A 19,765-nucleotide genomic window follows, 5' to 3' on the forward strand; every position below is an offset into this window, starting at 1 on the left:
GCTCCAAGGCTAAGGAGGAGGCAGGGGTCCTCCTGGGCCTACACACCTCAACCCACCAGCTCTGACTTTTCCTCACAGCCACGGCCCACAGAGGACTGTGAGCGGCGTATCCATCCCCCGTGGTGCACAGATTCCAGCACATTCCCAGGCTGGCTGGATGCCTAACAGCCTCTCAGGGCAGAAGGAGATGGTCAAGGAGGGTGAGGGCGGGACGGTGTTGGGTCCCAGGACTGGGATGGAGGCAGTGAGGAAAAGGATCTTCCTTAGGCCCCACTAATCTCACTGCTTTAGGTGGACTTTTCACCCAAAGGCTTTGGAGAGACTGGAGATGTCACGCTTCAGCCCTGCTCTGCTCCTGACTTGCGTGGGACCTGGCCAGGCCTTTCCCTTTTCGGGGTTTCTGCTCCCTCCCATCTGTTAAATAGGACTTTCAGCTCTCAGCACTCCATCGGGGTCCAGCCCCCTCCCAGCTCTCCTTGTTTTAGGGACTGGCCCTGCCCAGCAGCTCAGAAGCCATAGAGGCATTTCCCTATGCCCCTACTCTGGAACAGGGGGTTCAGGCTCCCCAGAGTGAGGCAAAATGGGGTAGATGGTAGGAGGGGCCAGCAGAGAAGATTATGAGAAAATGAAAGCTCAAACCAACACGCACTTATTCTGTGAGCAAGCTATTATTTAAATCAAAACTATGAGAGCTGGCCCTGGGCCAGGCAGGCTGATAAACCTGTCACATAAGCAGACATCTGAGCTCTCCCTGAAACTCCTGCTGGAGAAATGCCAAGCTCTCCGGTCCCTTGTGCCCTGCTGACTTTCTGCCCACCACTGGCCCTAAGCCAGCCCACAAACCCTCCACCGTCACTGAGAGATTCCTACCAGGATGGTGCACAAGGACCTGAGCTGGTGTCCTAGGCAAGCTCTGCAGGAATCCAGGTGGCGGCAGATGGTTTCAGTCTCTGCCTCTTGGACAGAAGCACATGATGTAGTAGCGAAGTCAGAGCCTGAAACGGATCAAGTGGGGAAGGTTGGCCTCACTGCCATGCAGGTGTTCACAGCTTTCACGGAGCCTTCATGACCACCAGCAAGGCCGTCCAGGGCAGGGCCACCAAGTTCCAGGAAGTGGCAGCTTGTGGCTCATGCAGCCTGGTGAGGCAGAGAGCTCTGGCCAGGACAGCTCCAGCCCAAGCTCTAAACAGAGGAGGAAGCAGGTGGGCCATACTCAGGCTGGTCCTCACACAGGCCTAGTCTAGGAGGCAGACAGGCCTGGCCTTGGTCCCAGCCTGTCACTTGCTGATGATGTGGTCCTCTCAGAGCCTGTTCCCTCATCTTGGGAACGAGGTACACCAAGCCTCCCATTATCCCACTGGAGTGAAGATGACGTAAGTTTTGGAAAGTGTCTACTGCATTGAGGAGAGGAGGGCAGGCAGGCACTGTTCTATGTCAGCAGGGCCTCCACCCAGGGCTCTCTGGGTGGCAATGGCAGGAATCCACACCTTTGGGACTAGGCCAGAGATGAAGCCATTTTTTAATTCAACAAGCACTTCCATAGCCTCCCTTGGGCTAGGTCCTGTTCTGATGGCCTTATACTCCTTTAATTCTCTTCTCATGGCCGGGCGCGGTGGCTCAAGCCTGTAATCCCAGCACTTTGGGAGGCCGAGGCGGGCGGATCACGAGGTCAGGAGATCGAGACCATCCTGGCTAACATGGTGAAACCCCGTCTCTACTAAAAATACAAAAAACTAGCCGGGCGTGGTGGCGGGCGCCTGTAGTCCCAGCTACTCGGAGGCTGAGGCAGGAGAATGGCCTGAACCTGGGAGGCGGAGCTTGCAGTGAGCCGAGATCGCGCCACTGCACTCCAGCCTGGGTGACACAGCGCGAGACTCCGTCTCAAAAAAAAATAAAAAAATAAAAAAATAAAAATTCTCTTCTCATTTGAAGAAGGTAGGTGCTCTGTTTTCCAGGTGAGTCGACTGAGGCAGAAAGAGGTTAAGAAAGGGGACTTGTCGGTCGGGCGCTGTGGCTCACTACTATAATCCCAGCACTTTGGGAGGCTGAGGCAGGTGGATTACCTGAGGTCAGGAGTTCGAGACCAGGTTGGCCAACATGGCAAAACCCCGTCTCTACTAAAAATACAAAAAAAAAAAATTAACCAGGCATGGTGGTGAACACCTGTAATCCCAGCTACTTGGGAGGCTGAGGCAGGAGAATTGCTTGAACCTGGGGGGCAGAGGTTGCAGTGAGTTGAGATCGCACCATTGCACCACAGCCTGGGTGGTGGAGCAAGACTCTGTCTCTAAAAAGAAAAAAAAAGAAAGGGGACTACTTGTCCAAGTTCAAAGAGCCAGGAACTGAAGGAGCCAGGGTATAAGCCCAGGGTGCCTGGTGTCAGTCTGTGACATTAATGCCTGCATGCTACTCCCTCACCTGCAGCCATTTCAGGGACTGTCACTGAGGCTGCTCAGCCCCAGGATTCACCTACATGAGCAAGCCCCTTCCAAAGAGGCCATTTGAAGCAGGAGAACCATCATGGTCCTCCTGTGGGGAACAGACCTCTAGCCTCATTGTCCCTGGAGCAAAGCCAGTCAGGACCTCCCTGGACCTCACTTTCCTGATCTGCAGCTAGTTGGTGGAAGGAGCCATGATGATTTAGGCTTTGCCCTCCCACAGGATTGTAAGAGACTAGGGAGGAGTGGGTTTGGAAGTACTTCCCAGGCTGAAGAAAACCCAGGCAGCCCAGGCCCAGGAGTGCAGCATCCATACCCAGCTCTTGCAGTCTGCCTTCAGCTCCCTGGGACTGAGACTCCTCACACCTCAGCCTGCCTTGCAGGGATGCTGAGAACATCAAAAGCAAATATGTAGAAAAGATACTGTACTCCACAGGCCCAATGTGACCAAGACTCGGGAACTTCTTTTCTGTCCTACAAGGGAGGATATTTGAGCCCAAATAAGGTGCTTTAGGACATGAGCCTGCAGGAAAGGTCAGCCTCTGCAGACGGTCCTTATCTCGAGAATCCAGAGTATTGGGCAACTGATCCTAGCTGCTGCTATCAACCCAGCATGGAGGTTTTTCTCTGGGACCTGGAAGGAAAGGAAAACGCACTTCTTCTACTTACAGCTAGCTGCCAATCACCCGTGAAAACCAGTATTTTCTTTTCCAACTGTGCACTACATGTGGTTTTTTTGGTTTGTTGTGGTTTTTGGGACGGAGTCTTGCTCTGTTGCCCAGACTGGAGTGCAGTGGCACAATCTCGGCTCACCGCAACCTCTGCCTCCCAGGTTCAAGTGATTCTCCTGCCTCAGCCTCCCGAGTAGCTGGGACTACAGGCAGCTGCCACCATGCCCAGCTAATTTTTATATTTTTAGTAGAGATGGGGTTTTACCATATTGGCCAGGCTGGTCTTGAACTCCTGATCTTGTCATCCACCTGCCTCGGCTTGTCAAAGTGCTGGGATTACAGGCATGAGCCACCTCACATGGCCTGTTTTTTAAAAATAATGTTTTATTTTTAAAAATAACCCTTCATTGAGGTATAATTGAAACACAATAAAGTGGACATTCCAAGCCTTACAAGATTTAAGTGTGCAATATGATACATTTTGCCACATATATACATCCATGAAGCCACTATCACAATCAAGATAGTAAACGTACCTGTCACCCCTAATGTTTCCTCATGCCTCTTGGTAATTCCTCCCTCCTGTCTCTCGCTGCCCGCCACCATCCAAAAGCAACTGTTGATCTGCTTTGTGTTTCCATAGTTTTTTGGGATATATGGAATCATATAGGATATAGTTTTTTTTTTTTTTTAAGTGAAATCTCACTTTGTTACCCACACTGGAGTGCAGTCTCAGCTCACTGCAACCTCCACCTCCCAGATTCAAGCAGTTATCCTGCCTTAGCCTCCCGGGTATCTGGGGCTACAGGCGCATGCCACCATGCCCAGCTAATTTTTGTATCTTTAGTAGAGATGGGGTTTCACCATGTTGGCTAGGTTGGTCTTGAACTCCTGACCTCAAGTTATCTGCCCACCTCAGCCTCCCAAAGTGCTGGGATTACAGGTGTGAGCCACCATGCCCGGCCGGAAATACTCTTTTCTATATGACTTTTCACTTAGCATAACTATTTTGAGACTCACTCACGTGTACCAGCATTTATTGCCAAGTATTCCGCCGGACGGTGTGTCACAATTTATCCATTCATCTGCTGATGGACGTTTGAGTTGTTTCCAGTTTTTGGCTATTACAAATAAAGCTGCTATGAAAATTCATGCATAAGTTTTTGCATGGATATATATTTCCTTTTCTCATGGGTAAATACCTGGGAGTGGAATACGGGATCATAAGGTAGATGTATTTTTAATGTTTTAAGAAACTGTCAAACTGTTTTCCAAAGTAGTGGTGCAGTTTTACTGCAGTAGTGCAGTGGCCGGATCTCAGCTCACTGCAAGCTCCGCCTCCCGGGTTTGCGCCATTCTCCTGCCTCAGCCTCCGGAGTAGCTGGGACTACAGGCGCCCGCCACCTTGCCTGGCTAGTTTTTTGTATTTTTAGTAGAGACGGGGTTTCACCGTGTTAGCCAGGATGGTCTCGATCTCCTGACCTCGTGATCCGCCCGTCTCGGCCTCCCAAAGTGCTGGGATTACAGGCTTGAGCCACCGCGCCCGGCCATGATGTTGAACATCTTTTCATGTGTGTGTTTGCCATCTGTATCTTCTCAAGTCTGTTCACATTTTTTCCCGATGTTTTATTTTATTATTGAGCTTTGTTAATTTTTTTTTTTTTTTTTTTTTGAGACAGAGTTTTACTCTTGTTGCCCAGGCTGGAGTGCAATGGGGTGATCTCGGCTCAGCAAACCTCCTCCTCCTGGGTTCAAGCAATTCTTCTGCCTCAGTCTTCCTGAGTAGCTGGGATTACAGGTATGTGCATCATGCCCGGCTAATTTTGTATTTTCAGTAGAGATGGGGTTTCTCCATGTTGGTCAGGCTGGTCTCAAACTCCTGATCTCAGATGATCCACCTGCCTTGGCCTCCCAAAGTGCTGGGATTACAACAAATTAGCTGGGTGTGGGGGCGGATGCCTGTAATCCCAGTTACTTGGGAGGCTGAGGCAGGAGAATCACTTGAACCCGGGAGGCAAAGGTTGCAGTGAGCTGAGATTGCACCATTGCACTCCAGCCTGGGCAACAAGAGTGAAACTCTGTCTCAAAAAGAAAAGAAAAGAAAAACCACAGACAACCGAAGGAAGAAAATCACTGACAAAGAATTCAAGAAGGTTTCACAGAAATTAAGGACAAGAGTCCACTTGGAAAGGGGCGTGGCATCGAAACAGATGGTCACCAAGCCAGGTATTAATATATCATTGTGAAATTTTGGAACACTGGTAACAGAAGGGGAAAAAAACCAGTCATATAGAAAGAATCTGGACACAACATCACTTCACACTTCTCTATAGCAATGTTAGATGACAAAGTAACCACACCTTCAAAATTCTGAAGGATACTGATTCCAACACAGAATTTCATACCCAGTCAAATCAAGTGTGAGCACATTTTTAGACATGCAGGTACTCCCCCAAAATAAGGTGATAAAAGAAAAGGTTACACAGAAAACAGATCCAACAGAGGAGCAGTGTGGGGAGTGCCCAGGGTGACAGCGACACACCAAGCACAGGGGGAAACCAGTCCAGATTGGGGTGGGTCAAGAATAATAACTGATAAATGATGTGTCATGATTTTTAGATATGACTGGGGTTGAATTAGTGACAAATAGAAAACTAAGCAAATAAAAATGCAAGAGGATTACTTTCAGGGAAAAGTTCCATAGTAATCTAGTCTATGATATGACTCAGCTGTGATTATTATGACACTGCCATATTTTTTCAAAAGTTTAATCACATCTTAATAATTTAACACTGAATATGATCTAACCAGATTACAATATCAGAGAGATGAGTGACACGAAATATATTCATGGTGGGCAGGAGGAAGAGAGGATTCAAAAGATAATGGTGGCCTGGTGCAGTGGCTCACACCTATAATCCCAGCAGGCTGAGGCTGGCAGATTGCTTGAGCCTGGGAGTTCAAGACCAGCCTGGGCAACATGGCAAAACCCTGTCTCTACAAAAAAATACGAAATTAGGTGGGCATGGTGGTGCACACCAGTATTTCTAGCTACTTGGGGGTCTGACGTGGGAGAATCACCTGAGCCCAGGGAGGTCGAGGTTTCAGTAAGCCATGATTGTGCCATTGCACTCCCGCCTGGGGGAGAGTGAGACTGTCTTAAAACAAGCAAACAAACAAAAAACCATCAAGGAATAGCATGAAAACATGTTCATATTGAGACATATTGATACAAACAAATCAGCCAAGAGTTGGAAAGACTATCGCGAGACAAGGAAAGTGGGGTAAAGGCAGGGTAGGAGGGCTACTGTTTTTCATAATAAACCTTACGGAACAACTTGTTTTCAATATGCATTAACTGATTTTTTCCCCCTAAGATGCAGGATATAAAACTGTTTACAAAGCTACATATTTTAGGTTGATCCTCCTTCACTTTTCAGGGTCTAGTTAGGGTTATAGCCAGTTTCCACTATGTGGAGAATCTGCAAGGCTGGAGATCCTGTATGGGTCCAGGGTGAACTACATCAAAAGTCACTTTTGAGATCGAGGATGCAGTTCACTACTATTAAGTGTAATGTGTTATTATTCAAAGTACTGTTTACTGTAAAAGTATGATAAATTAATGGGTATACTAAAATAACATATTCTAGTACAGGGTCAAAATATGGCTTCAGGTCTACTTAAGATAGAATACTTAAGATAAGAATCACTTATCTGGGGGACAAGGGAATTGTTTAAAATGCAGATTCCTGGGCCCCACTCCAGACGTGGGGCTTGCAGTCTTCATTTCTAGCAAGATCCTTAGGGGCTGTTGAAAACCACTGCTTTCATTTTTTTTTTTTTTTTAAGAGACAGGATCTTGCTGTCGTCCAGGCTGGAGTGCAGTGGTGCAATTACAGCTCACTGCAGCCTTAATCTCCTGGCCTCACGTGGTCCTCCTGCCTCAACCTCCAGGGTAGCTGGGACTGCAGGCGTCAGCTGTACTAGGCTACTTTTCAATTTTTTATAGAGATGGGGTCTTGCTTTGTTGCCCAAGCTAGTCTCAAACTCCTAGGTTCAAGTGATCCTCCCTCCTTGACCTCCCAAAGTGCTGGTATTATAGGCGTGGGGCACCATGTTTGGCCTGAAGCCCTACTTTAAATGCCTATTGTATCTGACCAACTCACTGATGCCTATTACTCAGAAGAATACCAGTTCTGTAATCTCCAGGTAGTATCATAAGACAAAGCTTATTAGAAACTCATTAATTGATGCCAAGTTAACTAATGTGCTGGATTTTTTTTCCTCCTCTTCCATTACTTGAACAATCTGTTCAATGAGCAATATTCTAAAAGCCAATAATTGATCACTTTTCCTCTTGATGCTTATACTGTAGCTCATACCGTACTGAATCCCTGGCAAGACCTCTTTTTGGTTATTTGATCTTTTCAGGCTGCATTTCCAATTTCTGTGTTGTTGTCACAATTATTCACCCTGTGTATCTTATACGCTTTACTACTTCTTCTTCTTCTTTTTTTTTTTTTTTTTGAGACAGAGTCTTGCTCTGTAGCCCAGGCTGGAGTGCAGTGGTGCAATCTCGGCTCACTGTAAGCTCCGCCTCCTGGGTTCACGCCATTTTCCCGCCTTAGCCTCCCGAGTAGCTGGGACTATAGGCGCCTGCCACCATACTACTTCTTATCTTTCTTTAAAGACAAAGTCTTGCTCTTTTGCCCAGGCTGGAGTACAGTGTCAAGGTCATAGCTCACTGCAGCCTCACACTCCCAGGTTCAAGTGATCCTCCCACCTCAGCCTCCCGAGTAGTGAGGACTACAGGTGTGCACCACCATGCTGAGTTAATTTTTAAATTTTTTTGTAGAGACAGGGTCTCACTATGTCTCGCAGGCTGGTTTTGAACTCCTCTCAATCCTCCACCTCAGCCTCCCAGAGTGCTGGAAGCAAGCCACTGTGCCCAGCTGCTGGTCACCCTTTCTACACTAAAAACTATGGATGTGTCAATCAATGCTGAGATGCTCTGATAAGCTCCCAAGAATCTGTTTCCCCAAATCACCACAAAACTGCTTGTGTAGCCAGTATAGGAGCCAAGGAAGTTGGCCACTAGGATCCCCTGAATTACCTTTTTGTTTGTTTGTTTGAGATGCAGTCTCGCTCTGTCACCCAGACTGGAGTGCAGTGGTGCAATCTCTGCTCACTGCAATGACCACCTCCTGGGTTCAAGCGATTCTTTTGCCTCAGCCTCCCGAGTAGCTGGGACTACAGGTACACGCCACCAGGCCCGGCTAATTTTTGTATTTTTTGTAGACACAGGGTTTCACCATATTGGCCAGGCTGGTCTCAAACTCCTGACTTTGTGATCCATCCAGCTTGGCCTCCCAAAGTGCCGGGATTACTTGTGTGACCCACCGTGCCCAGCCCTGAATTACTTTTTATTATTTGATTACTTTTCCCAAATGCTGAACCACTAGGATATCCAGACTACAGGGGTCAGAGCATTGGACTTTATCAAGGGACAGGGTCACCTGCATTGTTAAAGCTGAGCTGATGACAATTCCACAAATGTTAACTGAACAAAGTGCCACACTAAGTGCCGGTGTCTGAAGATGAAAGAGACACAATCTGTGTGTTCTCGGAGCTTCTCCAAGGTGAACTCTTCTGGGGCTTAACCTGCAACTGGCCAGGAACAGCAGCTTAAACTCTCATCAATAGCTGTGCTATTTCAAAGTACTAGCATTCTCCCAGGACACCCCCCAGGGTGTCAAAATTTAGCCAAAGCAAACTCCAAATGAATACAAAGTCCTTATTTTCTCAAAGGAAAAAAACAAAACAAAACAGAACAAAAAACCCCCCAGATTTATTTAGCTTCAACATTTCCCCTGATCTAAAGAGAAAGATGTCAAAAGATACCTAGGACATATACACAAGCACCCACCCCAGTGAACTCAGATAACCTGAAAGAAAAAAGGGCAAAGGTCTGTTCAACGGAGAAAATTATCTTCGCTTTTGAAAGATGTTTCCACGTCCCATTCCACGTCCTCTTCCTCTTGCAGCCACTGAAAGGGAAGAAGAGAAAACAGGAGGCCAGGTCAGTGTGGTCAGTGAATGCTCATAGCACAGAGTAGCCAGGGCCTAGGACACCAGTTAGAAGGGTTCTGAAGGGTTACCTGGTCCAACATCACCCTGGCCATCACATTTCTGCTGCCTGCCTTCCCCGGCCCCCCCAACCGCCTTTTATTTTTTGAGATGGAGTCCCGTTCTGTTGCCCAGGCTGGAGTGTAGTGGTGTGATCTTGGCTCACTGCAATCTCCACCTCCCAGGATCAGGCGATTCTTGTGTCTCAGCCTCCCGAAGAGCTGGGACTATAGGCTTGAACCACAACGCCTGGCTAAGTTTCTGTATTTTTAGTAGAGACGGGGTTTCACCATGTTGGCCAGGCTGGTCTTGAACTCCTGACCTCAGGTGATCCACCCACCTCAGCCTCCCAAAGTGCTAGGATTACATGCTGAGCCACTGCACCTGGCCAACAGCCACTGCATTTCACAGAGGGGATGGTGATAGAGGGGCAGGGGCTGGGGACTGGCATCAGAGCAGGAGGTAGTACCACACTCTTGCCTTCCAGTCCCACACTGCTCTCTCCAAGAGGCTGGCAGGTAGCATGCTGAGGGCAAAGAATGTGGTCTGAGAGCTACAGAAAAGACAAATCCCTGGGACTGGCCTCTGGTGAGCTAAGAAAACATTATAGATGCAATGAATTCATTTTTTCAATTCTGAAACAAATACAGTTAAGTGTTAACATGTGTTAGATCTGGGAGAAGGGTTATACTATTTTTTGTGGTTTTTTTCTGAGAAAATAATTATTTCAGGCTGGGTGTGGTGGCTCATGTCTGTAATCCCAGCACTTTAGGAGGCCAAGGCAGGCAGATCACTTGAGGTCAGAAGTTCGAGACCAGACTGGCCAACATAGCAAAAGCCTGTCTCTACTGAAAACAAAAAAAATCAGCTGAACATGGTGGTATGCGCCTGTAATCCCAGTTACTTGGGAGGCTGAGGCAAGAGAGTCACTTGAACCTGGGAGCTGGAGGTCACAGTGAGATCAAGCCACTGCACTCCAGCCTGGCAATGGTGACTTAATCTAAAAAAAAAAAAAAATTATTATTTCATAGGAGCAAGAAGAAAACACTCTCCGTATAAGCTGCATGATAAGACTGCTGTTCTCCGTAACCCAGGGTTCTAGGAGCAGACAGGCTTTGAAGGACAGATAAAATATTCTTCTTCTTCTCTCTCTTTTTTTTTTTTTTTTGAGATGGAGTCTAGCTCTGTTGCATGGGCTGGAGTGCACTGGCATAATCTTGGCTCACCGTAACCTCCACCTCCCGAGTTCAAGCGATTCTCCTGCCTCAGCCTCCCAAGTAGCTGGGATTACAGAGACCCGCCACCACGCCCAGCTAATTTTTATATATTTAGTAGAGACGGGGTTTCACTGTGTTGGCCAGGCTGGTCTTGAACTCCTGACCTCATGATCCGCCTGCCTTGTCCTCCCAAACTGCTATGATTACAAGCGTGAGCCACCACACCCAGCCCAGATGAAATATTCTGATGGCTACTAACTGGAGCCTCATCCCTCTGCTCATACAGAGCTTGGAGTTGTCCTGAAGAGGAAGGGGAGAGAGCTCACCTGCCAGCTGACAGGACCACAGCGGACTTAAACTCGAGCTCTCATCCATGGTCCCCGGCTCATAACTCCTACAGTCCTTGTGATAGTCTTTTGTTATAATGTTGGGGCACTTTAGGCCTCAGAAGCAGGACTCGGGAGACAGAATCTCTCTCTTGAAACTTCTCTTGCCCCCCTTTCACCTGCCCAAGGCCGGACCCTAATCTGAGTGTGGGTCATAAGACCTCACCCCAGAGAAAGCTCCTGCCCTATACCCTGGAGGAACAGATGCTGCACAGAGAGGCCAAAAAGAGTCTGGACAGGCCTTGCGGGGTCTCCCCACCCCGTCTCTTAGTATTAGATCACACCCTTTTTGTCTAATGGCATTTCCACATGGTTGTCCATCCTTTAACCATGTCAATCCAATGAAGTCTTCATAAAAGGCCCAAGAGGACAGGGTTAGGGGAGCTTCGGGACAGCTGACCACGCGCAGCCTGACAGGAAGGTGAACAAGAACTCATCCATGTGCCGGGAGGAAACTCCATGGGGATAGAAGCTCTTGTGCTTGGGACCCTTCCAGATCTCACCCTACGCATCTCTTCATGCGGCTGTTTATTTGTAGCTCATAAAATATCCTTTGCAGTGAGAAGAGGCAAAAGGCTGCATTTGCTCAGCCCTGCAGGGTCAGGAGAAGCCCCTGGGCATGACTATACTTCAGCCACCAAGTCCTCTATCCCACAGGTGGGGGTCCTCAGAGGGCCACGGTAGCCGGAGCCCTCGACCTCTCTTGGCTCCCCAGGGTGTCTGTGGACAGCGCACCTTCTGGGGGCCCTGAAGCCTGCAGAACCCCTCTTGCTTGCCTGGATTGGCAGGGGGACATGGCTGCCAAGAGTCCCATTCGAGGCCTGGTAGGGAATGGTGCAGGGTCTGAACTTGACCCTTCTCACTCTCCCAGGGACTACAGTGGAGACCCCAAAGAGAACCCTGCCCTCAGAGCAGAACGCCAGGGCAGCTCCCCTCCTTTTTGGGGAGAGGAGGGACATTTCAAGCAGGGGTCCCAGCAGTGGGGAAAGGGAAGTGGGGGTGCACACCACGAGGGGCTGTAGACGCCGGGCCCAAAGCATCTCCTATGGGCCATGAGACCTGCGGCAGGGCCATATTTCCAGGGGCTGACATGAAGGAAGGGTTGCAGGGAGGGACTGGGGGGGGTACCTGCACCCAGGACGGAATCGTACGTCCCTGGCCCTTCCCCGTCCCCTGTCAAAAGAGGCCAGTCGAGGGCCAGGCCTGGGCCTGAGCCACCCCGCTGGCCCCACTCCACTAAATGCAGTGCCTGGCACCTAAGAGCAACAATAAATATGTACTGGCCAAGGATGTGGTGGCGCACAGGGGTCGGGGAAGGAGGCCGAGAGATGCTTGCAAGTGAGATAAGTGGCAGGAGGGTGAATGGGAAGTGGGGTGGGGGGTGGCCTGTGGCCAGTGTCCTGGTTCTAGAGTTCGGGGCTTCCCCTAGACTTTCCCGGATCCAGCCCCACCCTGATGAGGACCCACAATCCTGGCTCCCCCTCCGTGATCCCGCCCTGTCAGGACTGGGGACGCAGGCTGAGGCCTCTGCTGGTCTCCCCCGCCTCCCTCCTAGCTCCCAGCGGGTTTAGGATGGGTCTGGCTCAGATCTCCCATCCCCATGGCCTGCCCCACGACATGGACCCTCAGAATTTCTTCCCACCACCCCTAGCACAGCCACAGATGGCCTGACAGATGGACAGAGGCTGAGCCCAGAGGGGCGTCTGCCCAGGCCTGGCTGCAGCCAGATGGACAGACAGATGGGGGCACAGAAGGGCAGGGAAGCATACCTGCTGCGGGTCCAGGCCCGGGTCAGGGGCTGTCGCCAGGAGCAGCAGGGCCCAGGGCAGGAGGGCTGGCTTCATGGTGCAGTCTGTGTCTGCAGCGAGCAGTGTAGTGGCTCCGAGGCAAGGTGGCCAGACAAGCTCACTCCCCGCCAGCCTGGCCCCACTTGCCCTGCACTCTGTGCACTGCCCCGCCCTGCCCTGCCCTTCCCCACCTAGTCCCCTTTCAAAGTCCACAAGTGCTTGCATGGACAAGCTGGGCCCAACCTGCCCCATTAGCACATTCCTGGCCAGCAGGCCTGGGACAGAGCAGGGGGCCGGACCTTGGCCCTGGAACCCTGTGGGAGGGTGAGGAGGCTGGAGCCTCCAGCTGCAGGACATTTGGCAAGCGATAAGCTGTATGTCCAGAAGCCAAAGCTCAGACCCTGGGTCCTACCCCCACCCCCACCCTGCATGCAGGGCGTGCCAGGCGGGGCTGCAGCAGAGGATGGGATGCACACGGTGGGTAAGGCAGGGCTGTTTAAGCTCCAGGCAGGATTCTAGCCTCTGTGGCCCTGACATTGACCTCCATCTCTAGTCCTCATCTTCCTGCAGGAAGGAGGTGCTCCCAACTCATCCTCCCGGGGATGCGGGAGCTGTTTGGGTCAGACACAGGCTGAGCCCTGGGGCTGAGGCAGCTCTGCAGGGGACCCCTCCAGAGGGAGGAAGGAGGGAGGGGAGAGGAGGTACTCAAACCCAGCTGGGGGCCCAGAAGGGAGACAGGGTCCATCCCCAGGCTCCAGAGATGCCACCACACTGGGGAGCCTTGGCTCTCCCAGTCACACCTAATCCTGCCACTCAGAGTTTGCATAGTCTAATCAATCTGCTCCCCTTCTTGAGCAGATGAGGAAACTGAAGCTCAGATGTGGACAGGCAAGGTCAAGCCAGGCCCATGGTGGCTTCTGGGAGCCCCTGCAGCCAGGGTGGGCGGTAAGGGCTGTGGCCTGGGATTGGTCACTTGGGCCCTGCCATCTGGGCTGGATGTCCAGACAGGCGGGTGGTCCGCTCCCAGCTGCAGCTTCTCAAGGTGTCCAAAAGGGACTCTTGCCACACTTGCAGGGAGTCAGAGCTGGCCCCAGGGCATGAGCTTAGGCCATCTGGTCTCTGATCTGCCCAGCACTTGGGGCCAGGCCAGTCCATTGTTCCCCGGCCTGTTCCCTCTCTTGCCTGGGTGGTGCCTGCTGGGAACCACAGCGTGTTGGCAGCCACCTGTGGCTCCAGAGAGGTGGCCCTTACTGAAGGTGTTAGAGGCGTGCGCTGGGGGACTTGGCTCCTGAGTCCCACACACAGCTGTTCCAGGGAAGCCACACCCACATTTGATGTCTTCCCACCTCCCAAAGACATTTGGTGAGAGGCCCTCAAGACCTTCAGCTTCTCAGGGACTGTTTCCAGAGGGGAGAAATTCCCTTAACCCACAATGGCGCTCAGGGCACCTCTGCAGGTGAGTGTCCTGTGAGTGGACACTCAGGTGCTGAGCCAGGGAGAGCCTGTCTCCTGATCCCAGGCTGGCGAGGGCACTCATCCCAGGCCCAGGGCTGAGGTTTCTCCCTACAGCACTGGGTGCAGGGGAGGGTCCGAGGTGTCCGTCCTCCTGTAGGTGAGGCTCCGGGGAAGGGTGCTAGGGGGTCGGCTGGGAGAGCTCCTGCTTCCTGTTTCTTCCCTTGCTGCACATGTCTGGAGACGATGGAAGTGCGGTAGGGGCTAGGTGGGCAGTCTGGGAAGCTCCTTACCCCAGGCCCTGCAGGGAGGGGGCGTCAGCTGAGTAACTGCGGCCGGCCGGCTCATCTCAGCCCTCCGAAGGCGGGTTCAGCCAGAACCATCTAGGGCCACCAAGCCTCTGGTTCCACAAGGGCGGTGCCCAGCCCTTTACGCCTTCCTTCCTGGGTGGTGGGCGTGTCCAGCCCATGAGGGGCACAGGGCAGTGAGGAGGGTCCCCATCTCCATCCTGGACAGAGAGCCTGCTCCTTGGGAGGTCCCAGGGGCCAGGAGGGCCCCTGTGGTGCTGGGAAGGGAAGAGAGTGGTGAAGGGTGGGTTTGGGCCCCTGGAATCTGTGCATTCCCAAGACAGATGGGCCTGGAGCCTTCAGGGATGGGGCCAGCTCTAGGGACTTGTTTAATGCTCTGTGGGGGCTGCCTTAAAATCCTCAATCATTTTTGGTCAGGCATGGTGGCTCACGCCTGTAATCCCAGCATTTTGGGAGGCCAAGGTGGGTGGATCACTTGAGGTCAGGAGTTCGAGACCAGCCTGGCCAACATGGTGAAACTCCGTCTCTACTAAAAATACAAAAATTAGCTGGGTGTGGTGGCATTTGCTTGTGGTCTCAGCTACTCAGGAGGCTGAGGCAGGAGAATCCATTGAACCCAGGAGGTGGAGCTTGCAGTGAGCTGAGATCACGCCATTGCACTCCAGCCTGGGAGACAGAGTGAGACTCCGTCTAAAAGAAGAAAAAAAAAAAATCCTTAATCATTTTTGAACAAAGGGCTCCATATTTGCTTCCTGCACTGAGCCCCACAGCCATTCTCTGACCGGCCCCGTTAGGGCGACGGTGATGGGACTAAGTGCCCTCTCTGCCGGCCCCATCCCCTTTCCCTCCCTGACAGCCCCCTCCTCCCAGCCTCTCAGCAGCCCCAGCCCTGCCTGCCCTCCCACCTTACAACCTCCCACCCAGGAGGTTGAGGCTGCAGTGAACCGTGATTGCACCAGTGCACTTCATCCTGGGCCACGGAGTGAGACCCTGCCCAAACAAAAAGAAAATAAGAACTTCACGGGGGGAGGTCCACATACATAGATTGGGGAGTTCCTGCTCCCTGGTGTCGAACAACACGCCCTTACCCTTGCTAAACAGACTGGGCTGATGCGGACCATGAGGTGGATCATCCTGCACTGTGCACTGGGACTGGCAGGGGGCGCTGCAACTGCCTTTTCTGCGCCACATGGTGCGCATGCGTGTTCTCACCGCAGAGGCTTCGTGGCGTGCGTGGCGTGGCGTCCATAATGGAAAGATGGAGAATGGCTCCCGTTCCTTCCGGACCCGCTTGAGGGCGCACTGCGGCGGCGTGGGGATGACTTGGAGACTCGTCTCGGGGAGGAAACTGCTGCTGTCTGTGGCCCTGATTGCTTAGGTGGGAGCTGCGTGCCCTTAGCGTTTCCAGGGCACTTTTTTCTACACAGTGACTACAGAAGCTTGTTTCCTGGAACTTTCTCTTTATGCTCACCTTCTCACTAGTTTTCCTCTTTCTCTCATAGTATTTTAGTATTTATTTTACCATTAATTTTGTTCCCTGAGGACTTTTGAGGGTGGCAAGTGTAGCGGACTGTGGTATTTTTGGGGTTTGAGGACTTTTTCTGAGGGAACCTGTCCCATATAGATGGGGAGAGAGGAAAGCCCCAGGAGGAAGGGGAAGCCCGGCCCAGGTGGGAGTTGGGACCAGGCCTGGGTGTTTGGCTGCCTCCTGGCCAGGCCTCAGACGGAGGAAAAAAGATCCCAGCGGCCTCCAGGATTTGATGAATTTTTAAATTTGCCTTCCCGCCATCGGGACACATCACCAATCCCCCGCCCCCAAAGAAGCCTGTGTCCCCTCCTGTCCATCCGGACACGACCACCTGACCGGGGGAACGGACACCCGGGTGCGAGCCTGACGGGGATTTGCCCATGATGACGGTGATGCTGAGGACCTGGTTCTGTCCATGCTGCTCAGTGTTATGTCTCCTGTGCAGAAATGTCTGTGCTGGGTCCTGCCCAGTTTGGGGTTGATGATCTTGTTGTTATTATTGCTGTTGGGCACTGTTGAGGTATTGCGTATTTTTTGTAACAGTCCCTTAGGAGATACATGCTTCCCCCAAACTTTCTCCCCATTTGTAGGATTGGTTTTCATTTGGTTCACTGTTTTCTTTCTGTACAGAAGCTTTCCAGTTGGATGTAGCCCCACATGGTTGTTTTTGCTTTTGTTACCTGTGATTCGCTTTCCCAATTTAAAAAATAAATATATTCACAAGCCATTCCATTCTTGACGAGGTTTTACCCCTCTGCTTTTTTTTCCCGTTTTTTCTTTTCCCGTTTCCAAACTGTGAGCCTAGATGCAGGTTGCCCCAAAACTGAGTGCTCCACCAGGTCCCCCACCCCCTTTTTTCTTACAGACGTTTGATGATAATGTATAATTTCAGGTCTTGTGTTCAGGTCTTCAGTCCATTTCGAGTTGATTTTTGTGTATTGTATACCAGAAGGGCCCTATTTCCTTCTTTTTCATAGAAACATCAGTTTTCTTGAAACCATTTAATGAAAGAATCTCCTATCCCCATTGAGGCTTTGTGATCTCTGATACTGTTTTCATTTGCTCTGGAGGTATACCCAGTAGTGGGATTGCTGGGTCATACGGTAGTTGCATTTTCAGTTTTTTGAGGAATCTACCACTTTTTTTCTTTTCTTTTCTTTTTTTTTTTGAGACAGTCTCACTCTGTCATCCAGGCTGGAGTACAGTGGCGCGATCTCATCTCACTGCAAAGGCTGCCTCCTGGGTTGAAGCGATTTTCCTGCCTCAGCCTCCCGGTAGCTGGGACTACGGATGCATGCCACCACGCTTGGCTAATTTTTTGTATTTTTAGTAGAGACGGGGTTTCACTGTGTTAACGAGGATGGTCTTGATCTCCTGACCTGGTGGTCTGCCTGCCTCAGCCTCCCAAAGTGCTGGGATTACAGGCGTGGGCCACCGCGCTTGGCCTACAACTTTTTTCCATAGTGTATATCCTAATTTATCTTTACAGCAATAGTGTATAAGATTTCCCCTTTATCCAAATCCACACCAGCAATCTTAAGATATTTTCAGTAACATGTATTCCAGTAGGTGTGGGATGGTATCTGAATGTGGTTTTGGAGTACATTCTTTTCTGATGAATAATAATGTTGAGGACCTTTTCTCTTACATGTTTGTGCATTTTATGTCATTTTTGCAGTGATGTCTGTTCAGGTTTTTTGCCCAGTTTTAGTTTGGATATGTATTTTTTAATGCTATTTGATATATTTTTTTCTGTGTACACGTTTGATAACAACCAGTTATCACTTCTATGGTTCCCTCCTATTTTCTCACAATCTTTTTCTTTTTTGAGACAGGTCACTCTCACCCAAGCTGGAGCACAGTGGCACATCACAGGACCATGTAGATTGGAATATTGGCTACCTATAGCTTTGCAATGCAATTTGATGTCAGTAATTGTGAGTCTTCCAACTTAGTTTGTATTTCTCAGGATTCCTTAGATGTTCAGGGCTGTTTGTGGTTCCATGTTAATATTAGCATTGTGTATTTATGCTTTTTTTTCCTTTTTTTTTTTTGGACAGATTGTTGCTCTGTCGTCAGGCTGGAGTGCAGTGGCGTGATCTTGGCTCACTGCAACCTCCATCTCTGGGGTTCGAGCGATTCCCCTGCCTCAGCCTCCTGAGTAACTGGGACTACAGGTGTGCACCACCATGACTGGCTAATTTTTTTTTTTTTTTTGTATTTTAGTAGAGACGGGGTTTCATCATGTTGGGCAGGATGGTCTAGATCTCCTGACCTTGTGATTCGCCCACCTTGGCCTCCAGAAGTGCTGGGATTACAGGTGTGAGCCACTGCGCCTGCCCACTTTTTTTTTTTTTTGAGACAGAGTCTCCCTCTGTCGCTAGGCTAGAGTGCAGTGGCGTGATCTCAGCTCACTGCCACCTCTGCCTCCCGGGTTCAAGCAATTATCTGGCCTCAGCCTGTTGAGTAGCTGGGATTACAGGCATGCACAACCATGCCCAGCTAATTTTTGTATTTTTACTAGAGACAGGGTTTCACTGTGTTGGCCAGGCTGGCCTCGAACTCCTGACCTTGTGAGCCACCATGCCTGGTCTAGAATGCCTAGGATACTTTCTCTTTGGGTTCATTTGTTCTCTCCTGTGCAGAGGCTCTAAAGTTGTACTTAGTCTCTCTTGTTTATATTTGCATTTGTTGGCAGTGATTTCAGTATCCCATCCAGAAAAAGAGATTGTTAGGCCATTTTATTGTCTACAAGTATTTATCCCCTCATTTTTCCTTCTCTTTTTCTTTTTTCTTTTTGCAACCTGTGTGCACAGGGTCAAGTTTCCCCCAAATATATGCTTATCCCATGTTTTCTCCTTGGAGTGTTTTGCTTTCAGGATTGAATTTAACTGTTTTATTTTTCATAGATTTTTGTGTATTGGGCAACATAGGGGTGCTAGTTCAGTCTCGTGCACATGACTACCCAGTTTTCTCAACTGTTGTGCCTTTGGTGTGCTTTTGAAAAATGTCTGCCCTAAATATAATTTTGGGTTGATTACTTGGCTCCCTCATTTTGTCCATTCGGTTGTCTTTCTATGTTTATGCCAGTCAGTGATTGCTTGGATGACTGTAGGTTTTGTTTTATCTATCATCCATGTATCTACCTATCTGTCTGCAATATATCCTAATCCTTTTGTTTGTTTGTTTGTTTGAGACAGGTTATCGCTCTGTCACCCAGGCTGGAGTTCAGCACTACAATCTTGGCTTATTGCAGCCTTGACCTCTGGGGCTGAAGTCTTCCCTCATCAACTTCCCAAGTAGCTGGGACTATAGGTGCGCACCACCATGCCCCACTAATTTTTTTGTGCTTTTTGTAGAGGTAGATTTTGCCATATTGCCCATACTTCTCTCGAGCTCCCGGGCTCAAGTGATCTGCCTGCCTCAGCCTTCCAAAGTGCCATGATTACAGGCAGGAGCCACTGTGGCTGGGGCAACCCTGTTTTAAAATATACATATAATCGACTTATTTTGATTAAATTGCAGGTTAGTTACATGTGAACATTTGATGACATGGAGGCTTGTGGCCTCTGACCCCGTCACCCAGGCAGTGAACAAAGTGCCAATGAGGTGGTTCTTCCGCCTGCACCCCCTTTCTGCCTCATTTTTTCATCTGATAGTCCCCAGTGTCTATTGTTTCCATCTTTATGTTTGAATGTATTCACTGTTTAGCTCCCACTCATAAGTGAGAACATGGAGTATTTGGTTTTCTGTTCTTGCGTTGGTTTGCTGAACTTAATAATCCCCATGTCTATCCATGCTGCTTAGGACATGATTGTGTGTTCTTTTTATGGCTGCGTAGTATTTTATGGT

At 50.1% G+C, this 19,765-nt stretch overlaps 1 protein-coding gene across 1 annotated transcript in view; it reads right to left on the reverse strand.

Moving 5' to 3' along the window:
• The window catches only part of GGT5 (gamma-glutamyltransferase 5), a 245,990-nt gene that overhangs the window by 57,106 nt on the left and 169,119 nt on the right, over positions 1 to 19,765 (reverse strand). The window lies entirely within an intron of this gene.

The sequence above is a fragment of the Theropithecus gelada genome, chromosome 10 (assembly GCF_003255815.1).
Source record: "Theropithecus gelada isolate Dixy chromosome 10, Tgel_1.0, whole genome shotgun sequence".
In the NCBI taxonomy this organism is placed as follows: Eukaryota; Metazoa; Chordata; class Mammalia; order Primates; family Cercopithecidae; genus Theropithecus; species Theropithecus gelada.